The sequence below is a fragment of the Falco cherrug genome, chromosome 5 (genome assembly GCF_023634085.1).
Source record: "Falco cherrug isolate bFalChe1 chromosome 5, bFalChe1.pri, whole genome shotgun sequence".
Lineage (NCBI taxonomy): Eukaryota > Metazoa > Chordata > Aves > Falconiformes > Falconidae > Falco > Falco cherrug.
In genome coordinates this window covers 25908616-25920739 of record NC_073701.1, presented here as the reverse complement: position 1 = coordinate 25920739, position 12124 = coordinate 25908616, and the positions used below count along the sequence as shown (strand labels likewise).

At 44.2% G+C, this 12124-nt stretch overlaps 1 protein-coding gene across 3 annotated transcripts in view; it reads right to left on the bottom strand.

Annotated features, from left to right (window-relative positions):
* Window positions 1–12124, bottom strand: part of RESF1 (retroelement silencing factor 1) — a 39357-nt gene that overhangs the window by 23495 nt on the left and 3738 nt on the right. The window contains exon 3 of one of the 3 annotated variants that reach the window (XM_055710788.1): window positions 1130–1373. The exons of the other annotated variants lie outside the window; for them this stretch is intronic. The gene's annotated coding sequence lies outside the window, so the exon portion shown is untranslated. The remainder of the gene's footprint in view (window positions 1–1129; window positions 1374–12124) is intronic. 3 annotated transcript variants of the gene reach the window in all.

The window sequence follows — 12124 nt, the reverse complement described above, 5'->3', positions numbered from 1 at the left end:
ATCTTCACAACCAGGTAGCAGTATCTTGCCACTGTACAGCAGCCCAGATGGGTTTACCTCTGGGCTGCCAGTTGCTACAACCACCCCCACAGGGCATTTGCCACCATCTCTAAGTTGGTATAGAGATAAAAGTATTGACCATTTTTCTCATTCAGCAATGTCTAAAGCCAGCTGGACGGCTTTCACCTCTGCAAACTGAGGTGATTCACCTTCTTCAGCAGTTTCTGCAACTTGTTGTAGGGGACTCTGTACAGCCACCTTCCACCTTCAATGCTTTCCTACAATATGACAGGACCCATCAGAAAACAGGGCATATTGCTTCTCACTTTCTGGTAATTTATTATACAGTGGTGCCTTTTCAGCATATCACCTCCTCCTCCAGTGACATTCTGAGTTCTTTGCCTTCTGGCCAGTCTACGAGCACTTCCAAGATTCCTGGACAACTGCAGTTTCCTATTCAAGCTTGATGCGTGATCAGTGCAACCCGCTTACTCTATGTAGCATCAGTTGCACAGTGTAGATCAGACCCTCCCTTCAAACATCCAGGCCAGCACCAGCAGCCAGGGTGCCAGAAGAAACTGCACTTCAGTACCAATCACTTCCAAAGCAGCTCAAACCACTACATAAGCTGCCAGTATCTCTTTCAGTTGGCATATAGCGGGTCTCACATCCTCTGTATCCCCAACTCCAAAAGCCTCAGGGCTGACCTTGAGTCTCCCTCAATGTTTTCTGCCAGAGGCTCCAGGCAGGGCCATTCTCCCTGGCTGCAGTGTAGAGCACATTACATCTTGCCTTGCTCAGACTGGCCCATGGGCTACTGCTTGCTTGAATTGGTTCCTGTTTAATTTGTTCAAATGCTTGTCGTTGCTCAGGGTCCCATTTGAAATCATTCTTCTTCCAGGTCACTTGATAAAGAGGGCTTACAATCAGACAGTAATTTGGAATGTGCATTCTCCAAAAACCTAAGAAAGAATGTGCATTCTACAACACCTAAGAAAGCTTGTTTCTTCCTTACCAGTTGGCGGAGACATGGTTGTTATTTTATTGATCACATCCATTGCGATTTGACAATATCCATCTTGCCATTCTATTCTTAATTGGATCTCCTGTGCAGGTCCCTTGACCTTACCTTGTTTTATGGCAAACCCAGCTTTCAGAAGGATTTGGACAATTTTTTTCCTTTCTCCAAAACTTCTCCTGTATTGCCCCACATGATGGTATCATCAATGTATTGCAGGTGTTCTGGAGCTTCACTCTGCCCCAGTGCAGTACAGATCAGTCCATAGCAGATGACAGGGCTGTGTTTTCACTCCCCCAGCAGTCAATTCCAGGTGTACTGGATGACCGTCCAAGTAAAAGCAACCTGTACTTTGCTGTCAAAGGGATTGAGAAAAATGCATTAGTGATATCAATTGTGGCATACCACTTGGCTGTCTTTAACTCCAGTTCATATCAAAGTCGTAGCCTAGCCAGTGTGGCAGCACGACTTTATTCAGGCCATGATAGTCTACTGTTAAGTCTCCATTCAACTTTCATACTAGCCATATAGGTCTATTAAAGGATGAGTGAATCCTGCTGATCACTCCTTGACTCTCCAGTTGACAGATCAACTTACGGATGGGAATCAAAGAGTCTCAGTTGGTGTGACATTGCCACCACTGCACTGTTGTGGTAGTGATTGGCATCTGTTATTCTTCAACGCACAGCAAACCTACAACAGAAGGGTCCTCCAAGAGACTGGGCAAGGTAGGCATCTGTTTAAGTTCCTCCACCTCCACAGCAGCTGTACCAAAAGCCCACTGGTACCCCTTTTGGTCCTTGAAATACCCTCTCCTGAGATAGTCTATGCCAAGGATGCACAGAGCTTCTAGGCCAGTCACCATGGGGTGCTTTCGCCACTCATACCCGTAAATTAAGCTTACTGCAGCCTCCAATACAGTTAGATGTTGGGATCCCCCTGTCACTCCAGAAATATAAATGGGTTCTGCCCCTTTATAGCTTGATGGCATTAGGGTACACTGTGCATTAGTGTCTACTAGAGCCTTATAATCCTAACATGCCAGACCAACAGACCCACACAGTCCAAAACCCAGTTTCTCTCTCCTCCACCTGGCTGGAGGAAGAGCCTCTCTAGCCCTAGTCATAGGATCCTCCACTTCTTGTAAGAACAGATTAGAATTGCTTTCCATACGATCAGGAGTAAGACCAGCCCTTTCACTCCGTCTGGGGAACTACCCACTGGAAATTGGAGTAGCAATTTTCCTGGAAGAATCCCCATTTGTGATTGTTTTTCCTTTGAATTCACATACTCATGCCTCTAAGGTCAAGGCAGCTTTTCCATCCCACTTCCTTATGTCCTCTCTGTGGTCCTGTAGGTAAAACCACAGGGTATCCTGTGGTGTGTACCTTCTATATCCTTCCTCTTGAGCATACGGACGCTTGCTGTTAATAGCCGAGATCCGGGTCGGTACACATGGGGAGTAGGATCTATACTCATCAAATTGCTCAACCAGTTTCTCCACAGCTTGAGTGAGGAAGAGAGATTTTCTTCATATTCCCAGAGCTGGCAATCCACTTCATCCACTGCTGGCACCACTTCATCTCTCCAGCTCATTACTGCCAAGGAACTGGCATACAACGATGGTGCACTCTGTAGACATTTCCACCACACGGGTCAAGTCCATCAGACTTCGTCTGGATCTGTGGGGGACTGTGTGTTGTTCAGGTCTCAATAAATCATCTCTAGCCAGCTAATTCCCTCAGATACTGGATACCTCTCATCTGTTGCAGTCCACTTGCCTGGGCAACACATAGTGTCTTCCTTGAAGGGATACCTTTCCTACACACTTGACAGGAGTCGCCTCCAGAGGCTCAGGACTTGTGTCCCTCTTCCAATTGCCTCGTCAATACCCTCTTTCCTAGTAAGTGATCCCAGTTGCTTAGCTTTCCTACTCTAATTCCAAACTATCAGCCCCATTATTCCAGCACTGGAGCAGTTACGTGATAATGCGCTCACCTGGACGACAGCCGAAATCTTTTTGCATATCCCACAGGGACAGGGATCAAGTCGTTACCTCTTGTTTTGCCTCCTCCTCCTGTTCTTGTGGTAGCTCTATTTCATCCTCCTTTACTAAATGAGCTGTCTTTCAAACCCATTTCTTGTTGTGTATAGAAGTGTTTGATACCAGCACAGGCTGGTCCTCTGTATCAATTGCATCACTCACCACCGAGGCTGGAGTAGCTGCAGTACCTGTCACTGGCACTGGAGTAGCCACAAATAGCTTAACCCTAAAGATGACCAGAACTAGATTCATGGTTTCTAGCAATAGGACCACGCTGGTTTCAACATCCCAAGGATATTCAAGTTGTTGAAAATTCTCAGATGCTACCGTAATTAGCCTGGAGGAGAAGGGGAAGATGTCTCCTCCAGAGGCTGGCTCTCTGAGGAGACAAAGGTAAAAGGTGTAATTATTAATAGTTTCCAATAGATGGCTCCTGGCAGATGTGACTGCAGGGCTGAGTACAAATACTAGTTTCACAACCAGCAATTCTATCATATTATAAGCCAGTATTACAAAATAACCTTAGCCCAGCCCCCCGAGGTGACAAACACCACAACAGAGAACACATACGTAACGTAAGAACAAGCGCAACAACTCAGCACAAATAAATCAATATTAGGAACAGTCATTATTAAACTAATACAATGAATGCTTATAAAAAAGTTGGGTTTAACATGCTCTGGTCAGATCTGTCATTATCTCAACTCTTCTTTGTCCCACACTGGGCACCAAAAAGGACTGTCATGGTTTAACCACTCCTGCTTGCTCACTTCCCCCTTTCCACAGAGAACTGCAAAAAGATAAAACCCACAGGCTTTACCCACAAAAAACAGGACACATGCGCCTGTACCAACCCTTTTGTCGCATGTCCCTTATATCTTCTCACCCTGTTGACATTGTCTGCCTTTAGGTTAAGTTTAATAGTATTCTCTTGTCTGAGTCCCACTTGGTACTCCCCTTCCCAAGTTTATCGCAGCCAAGCCTCCAACTGCTCTTCCTGACTAACTCTCAACTCAATCTCCCATTGTTACCAAAGCATTGATTAGAATCAAATGTTTGGGTTGAAGGGACCTTAAAAATTGTCTAGTTCCAACCCCCCTGCCATGGGCAGGGACACCTTTTACTAGACCAGGTGGCTCAGTGCCCCATCCATTCTGACCATGAACACTTCCAGCAATGGGGCATCCACAACTCCTCTAGGCACCCTGTTCCAGTGTCTCACCACCTGCACAGTAAATAATTTCTTCCTAATATCTAATCTAAATCTACCTTCTTTCAGTTTAAAATTGCTATCCCTCATCCTATCACTACATTCCCCAAGACAGGGTCCCTCCCTGTCTTTCCTGTAGGCTCCCTTTAAACACTAGAAGGCTGTTACGAGGTCTCCTTCTCTTCTCTAGGCTAAACCACCCAAATTCTCTCAACACATCCTCAAAGGGGACGTGTTCCAGCCCCCTGAACTCTTCGTGGCCCTCCTCTGGACAAACAGGTACTTAGGTGATTTAGAAAAAATCATGTGCAACAGCTACTTTTGGATCCTAACTGGTCCTTAAACAGGCAGAGTTAACACTGCTAACCAATGTGTCTAGACTCAGTATGCCCCCCCTTCTTGTCTACCGCTTCGGAAGGATAGCTAGCCTGGCTCCACAGCTGTAAGCTACCTCAGCAGAACATACGGAAGCCTTACAAACTATTTGGAGTGCTCAACAGTACGGGTGCAGAAGCCTTAACCAATAAACTAAACACAATGACCCCCTCACTGGAGAATCTTCCACTTTCCCTTATAGTTATTACTTAAATTGGGACTAGGACAGTGGTTGACCACAAACACTTTACCTTTATGGGAATGTCCAAAACACAGTGACTGCACGTTATTACTTAATCTTCTGGGGTTTTCCTCAGCTCAGAGCTGCCTTCAAGCCCTACCAAGCACTTCAGCTGCAGTAGCCAGAATTTTAAGACAAGGTGACAGCAGAATCCCAGCTGCTCAAATGCATAGAAGTTGTCCAGAACAACGCCACTGACACCAAATGACACCTGCAAGCCCAGCAGCTCTCAGTAAACTTCCATACAATGCAAATGCAAACTTAGCTGTTGCCTGTGTATTGACTATAGGAGATGTTACTAAACAAATCTACCCTACCATCTCTGGTTTTACACCAAGATGGATCTGTGATCCATCCTATGGATCAACAACAGGCCTGGCAGAGAAATAAAGGATGACAATAGATAGATATTGAAGCTTGCATCCCTGATGTAGGATGGGGCTCACGTGAAAGGAATTCCCCTGAGGGAGTATGACATTTTTCAGTACACTCTGACAAACAAGCTGAGACAGTACTTGTCTATGTCGGCAACAGCTGTGTGTATTCATGATCTTGAATGATCAACAGTAACTAAAGCTTTGAATTTGATGTTACATCCAGTTGCAGTTTTATTAGTTTTGACTTGTGTTTATTGCTTATAATCATTCTGTCTATCAAAGCTGGGTGAATAAGGAAACAAATCCTGTTAATCCAACATGTAAAACATATGTAATCAACTGATTCTGTATGTGTGATGGTATATAATCAGCATTAAGCAACTCAACTGTAGCCTTACCGCTGATCTGCAATACACTGCGTATTTATGGTGCAGAGGCAAGAAGTAACCATACCACCACTCTGAGTCAATAAAGTTTGATTGACTGTAGTCACAGGGTGGAGTGTGATGGATACACTTGACTTCTGGACCAAACTAGCAAATAGTTTGGTTCAGGCTCCCAAGGAAGCAAAAGCCTAGGTCATGACCAGGTCAAGAACTTCTCTAGTTTCAACCTGTTCTTTGAAAACCCACACAGGAGCAGGATGACATGGTGAGCTTTGATGCATGAGCTGGGAAATGGGAACGCTGATCATACGATTAACACATGAATAGCAGGTGGTTCTTCCAAGACTAATTTGTCAAGGAACAAATGAAGTTGTGGGTACAAATAATCTCATGCCTACCCTCTCCATCACATGTAATTTGACTATGAGCCAACCGTTTTATTCCATAAATATGACAGATTGAAAACCTTTTTGAGCTCTCCCTGCTAAGCAACTGGCTGCACAGCAGTGATCTCCCCTTGAGTTTGGGCAGCCTCTCAAGGTTACTCCTCAAGGCTGAGAGACCCCTTACCAACTTCTTTGGTATGTGACCAATGTTTTGCATAACCTTGTATCATAGGGCACTAAGATTTTGTATTGCTATTTTTGAATTATTATTATACCCTCCGTACAGTAAGTAATAGATTGAACCTTGCCACTGGACTTCCTTGTGCCTCACCTTTACAACATCTTACTTCAAACAAACCCATTTTTGCTGCTACTTAGATGGTGGTTCTTTAAGTGGTGTAAACCTCTTCTGCAACAAGTGTAACTGAGGCACTCATAATAGTTATAAAATATTCTTATTCATTATTAAAAGCTTCCTTTAATTGGACCAAAACTCTGTTTCAATGCCAGTCACTCCGATCTCGGTTGTTTCCCATCTCTCCAGGATATGGAGTTCAGCAAATACAAACTTCCAAGAACTGAAAGGACAAAAGTTCAGCTGCAGGCCAGCACACCTTTGCTCCCCTGTTTCTGCTTCTGCACTTCTAGCAGTCAGTCTCAATTAAACAAAAGCATTTAAAATTAATTCAGCATGTCTGACATCATAGAAAGATTAGAGAAGCTTGGCAGACCTGCACCTGTGGTACAAGATGGCCTAAATCAACCAAACATGCCCAAAGAGTACATATACACCATGAATTCTCATTTTCCTCAGTTTATAACTGTATTTTAGATATCACAGAAGAACAAGCAGACAAAAGTTTTCTTGCCACGAGGATTCTCAGCAGTTATGCAAGAGAAAATCTGTCAGAAATTACTTATATCTCAGATTGACAGTCAATCACAGGGTGGTTAGAGTAACTGTAAGCATCTAGAGCAGGGGTCCTCAAACTTTTTAACCAGGGGGCCGGCGCGCGGATGCAGTGGCAGGCAGTCATCTGCGGCTGCTTGGTTTCCCCCCAACCCCCGGCGGGGGGGGGTCTGTAAATACCGGGGGCCGGATTGAGGACCCTGGGGGGCCGTATCCCGCCCGCGGGCCGTAGTTTGAGGACCCCTGATCTAGAGACTAGTCACTTCTCTCTGCAGATTCCCATTCCACTACTTCCAACAGTGTATTTTCCACTTTCACTTCCACTTCACCTTTGTAAGAAACTATGGACTAGGGTATTGTTTATTAAGATTTATGTTAAGCCCAATGTAAAGGTTAGGCAACAAAAGATAGGAAATCGCTTATGCAAACAGCCACCAGACACCCCTTGTGTAAGATAGGATAACCGCAATCGCTTACACAAACTAAACCAGATACCGCTTGTGCAAGATAAGATAACCGCCAGATGTCCAGGAACCGACAGAAACAGGACAAACAACCCCATATAAGGACATATGAGTGAGGGGTCAACTATGGGACAAAGGAGGAAGACTTCTTACTTCGGCCTCAACGACCACCAGGAGGCAGAAAACGACCCCCTAACAACAACTGAAGCATGCGCAGAGTACCTCCACTACTTCATGAACACGGAAGTAAAGATGTATAAAAAGGGACTGTTTGAACTGCTCAGGACGGCAGTTGGCGGAGCGCAGACTCCCCTGCCGTCCAGCGCTGTCTTTGCTCATATTCTACTTGCTATAATTAATAAAATTTTAATTGGATTATGATCCATTGTGGTCTCAATTTATAACACCTTTGTTGTCCTAATGCCATCTGCTGCTACAGATACGCATTACAAAGTGATTATTGGATGGGCCTATTTTAGTTTTACATCCATGAACTTCATGTTGAATCCGGCTCTTCTCCCAGCCTTCCTGTGTTCTTAGCATTGTCTCTTTGAACTGCCAGGATATTTTATGTGATTTTATTCAGTATGATCCAGCAGTATTTCTGAGGCAGTTTGTTAGTGGGTTCTTTTTGCTTGTTTGGGGATTATTTTTTGTAAATGATCACACTTCGTTCTCCGAGTCCTCAGGGCCCAAATCTACCACAGCAGGAAGAGCACTCAGAACAAACAGGACCATTTCAGAACAGATAAAGTAACAGGACGAAGATTTTTTGGTTCAAATGACAGTCATTAAAACAAAAATGATCAAAATTATCCTCTTCAAAATTATGTCATTAGCATAGCCCCAGTACTTGTTAAGGGATGCCTTAAGTGACCACCTCCAGAAACTCTGTGGCTTGATGGTTCCTCTTGCCCAGAGGCTCCTGGAGCCCAGTCTGGAGACCCAGATGTCTCCGTTGTAGGCCCTTTAACACAGCTGCTGCTGCTTTCCTGTTTGCAGGTTCAACAAGTAGCAAAGCTGGGCATGCAAGCCAGAGACCCACGTAGGACACTGACACAAACAGCCACAGACCAGGTGCTGCCTTCAACAGCATCTACATGTATGACTCACATAAAACAGAAGTATAGACAGACAAGTCTCTTTCCTCCTCTTTGGTTGATCAGGACTGAATCTCTCTAAAATCCACACATCCCCACCCTCTACAGTCACAGGCACACACACATCCACAGATCTCTTAATTCAGTACAGCCCCTCTGCCCATTCTATACCCCCGCACAGAGCTCAGGCCCTCTTGCCCACTTCACAGGATCTCATAGTTGCAGGCTGGTCCAGCTTGATGCTCACTAGCAAACAGACACGTGCACTTACACACTTGTTTCATAAGCACTCCACACTCACAGATCCCCCTAAACACCAGCATGGGCCCTCTGCCCATCTGATGCCCCTGCCTGGACCTAGACCCTCCTACCCACCAATCAGTCCATTTGAAATCCGCTAGCAAATTATACAAGCAAATGCCACAAACCCAGTTGGGGAAGATATGTCCCATGCACCCCCACCAGCAGGCAGCATCGGGCATGCAGGCTGTGACCCACAGTCCCACCTTCTCACTCCACTCACCCTGCAATGAGGCCCCCACTTACTCCAATTGCTAGCACCACAGGCTACAGGTGTCTACACCCCACTGTGACCCCAGTTGCTCGCACCAAATCCACTCATGTGTCCCCCCAGTAGCTGGCACTCCAGACAAAGTCTGTGGAACCTGTGGAGATGCTCCCTGGAGCTATGGTCTTTCCAGCTACTGACACAGACACCCTCCTGCTCCAGTTGCTGGCACAATGGCCCAGGGATGACTACACCTCCAGTCTGACTCCACTTGCTGGCCCAGTTACCAGCTCACATTGGTCACCTCAGTAGCTGGCACCTAGTCCTTGCAGCACATACACACAAGGACAGAGTGAGACTATGCAGACAGATAGTTAAGAAAGGACTGAAGATGACAGACTGGCTGCAGGAGTCAGGCACAGGGCTCAGTCAGACAGACTGCAGGAGCGGGCTGGAAATTAGGACCATGCGTAGGAATCAGTTAGCTGAGGGGAATGTGCTTGAGCTTGTAGGTCACAAACCCTGGGAGGACAAGGAGTGTCAATAGACACATTAACATGATGAGTCATGCTGAGAGAGCATAGGGGAGTGGGGGGGATGGCGCCAAGGAGAGGTAACACCTTGCTGTTAATTGATGGTAGTTAACCACCAATCGGTGATTGCCTAGTATGCAATGCTTAGCTTAAAGAACCAATCTGTTTAAAACGCGCAGCTTCTGAAAATGTATATAAACTCGTGCTTCTGTACAATAAATTGACATTTGCTTGCATCAAACTGCGTCCCGTCTCTCCATCACAACAACAGACCTCCTGGACAGTCACAGTTTAGACACAACTAGCCCCTTTCATACTCTCTTCTGTCTGTTCTCTCTCTGTGTAGTTCCACCATCCTCTTCCTCCCACCCATACCTGTGACTCCCAGGTTTGCATTCTCACTAGTTTAGAAGTCTAGGTTTGTCTGCAGTTTCTCAGTGGTCCATCAATTAGAAGAAACAGGCAAGTGTGAAGGAAACAGAAGAAACAAACCTTGTCAATCAGGTTTGTCTCTCTAAGCCTTCTTCACTGCTTCCTTCTTTTCCCTAAAATCCAATTGGACAAGGTCCAGGACCAGATAACATTGCCGAAATAAACACTCATATCCCACATATTCTTATCAATTAGCACAGCTGAGGAGGTTTGCTTCTTGTTATCCCCAGTACTCTTTGCCCATCAGGTTTGCATCCCTGAACATTTGGTTTATTCCTTCCCCCTTGCTGTCTCTTTTGCACTGAAGAGGTCAGTCCTTGAGCAGATAACCTTAAAGCAGCAGATGCTCTCACCTTCCATGTACCCTTACATTCCACACATTCCTCAATTTTATTGCTGGAAACAGTGTCCTGGAAAAAGTAGCCCTGCACTGCCAATGCAGGCAATTCTTTTAACTCTTGGTCCGCTATTTCTTCTGCTGCTTTCTCACATATTTCCATTGATACATGAGTTGTGGCAGTTTCAATATTTATGTTACAAATCTGAAATTATGTCTCAATGGGGCTATTTGAGGCAGGGCTACAGCTGCAGGTTTCTACTTCTCATCACACTTCATGAAAACAGCAGCAAAATGCAGAGAAACCACAAAATGTGCTTCTGTCTCTGAATGCACCTTTAAAACTTGGAAATTCTGCAGCTGAGAAATCACAATCATATAATTAAATTTTAAGACTTATTCAGAGATAGGACAAAAATAAAAAAACCAAGGACAAATTACTCCATCATACTGGCAATGGACCTGATCAGTCTTATAGCTATACAATCGCACCAGGCAGCACTGCCATAAAAGTCACGGGAATTGCAGTCACAGCCAGAAGGGCAGCAGTAAAGAGGCCATTCTTCTCATCAGGATGAGATAATACAAATAAACACTATGCCACATATCAACCATCAGGAGCGCTAGATACAGCAAATTCACTTTTATCTTTCAGAATAATCTCTTTGAGCTCAGTTTAGATGCTGCTTAAAACAAATCCAGATTTTTCTGTAAGAACTCTACCTATTTGGAAGAGCCATGCTTCACAAGGAGTTTTAAAATTCTAGTTTTCCACAATACCAAGCAACATACCAACATCAGCAAAAGAGATGTCACTGTTCAGACCAAAACGAAATTTGCAAGATTGTATCTGATGGTTTGATGGCATCAACAAAGTATTTACTGCTTATACTCCTCAGGAAAAAAAAATATGTTCACTTTTGACTAATATCCATAAGCACGAGAAAGTAATTTTTAACACAAAGCAGATTTGCAGGGAAAAGACATTAGTAACGTGTGATGAATTCATCACACAAAATATTCTCCTAATATTCTATTCAGAAGCCTACAGATAAACTAGCAGACTCCTCTATATGGAAAAATCCCTGCCTCTGTAGTATAGTTCATGTATATAAAATATATACCTGTAAGTATACAACTATAGCTCATGCTTTTCCAGTTGTGAGCATTACTGTGATGGAAGAGGTCAGCTAACAATGAAGCAGAGTCCAAAGTTGCTTTTTTCTTGGCTGGAATGCCGTTTCTTAGAATACACTTACACCCCTATGCTACAGCTGCAGATTTCTACTTATCACACTTCACGGAAACAGCAGTGAAATGCAGAGAAACCATGAAACGTGCTTCAATCTCTGAAGAATTTCCAAGTTTTAAGGCACAAAGAACTGTCTTACATCTCCAGTAGTTATAGTTATGTCCTTTTAAAAAAGTACTGCTCTCTAATCATTCAACACCTAATGACTACTAACAGAAGAAAAGTTTGCAATCTATGTATGGAATACTAGCTGAAGTACAAATTAAGATGTTTCAACTTAATTTCAGTCATGGAGAGTAACAGTAATCTTTCACAAACACGTACTAGAAGAGCTCTTTGGCATACTTGCATTTTATGGAGACCGTTTATACTGGCAATAAGGCATATTACTAGCTTCAAGATCACAGGAGTTAAAAAAAAAAAAGTATAGCTGCGATAATGCCTTTCTTCTCTGCTGAATTGTGAAGTTTCCTGTACACTGTAAGTTATATTATTCCACTCATTACATTATCTTCCTTTCAACTCCTCCAAGTTTAAAATCTTAAGGCTTT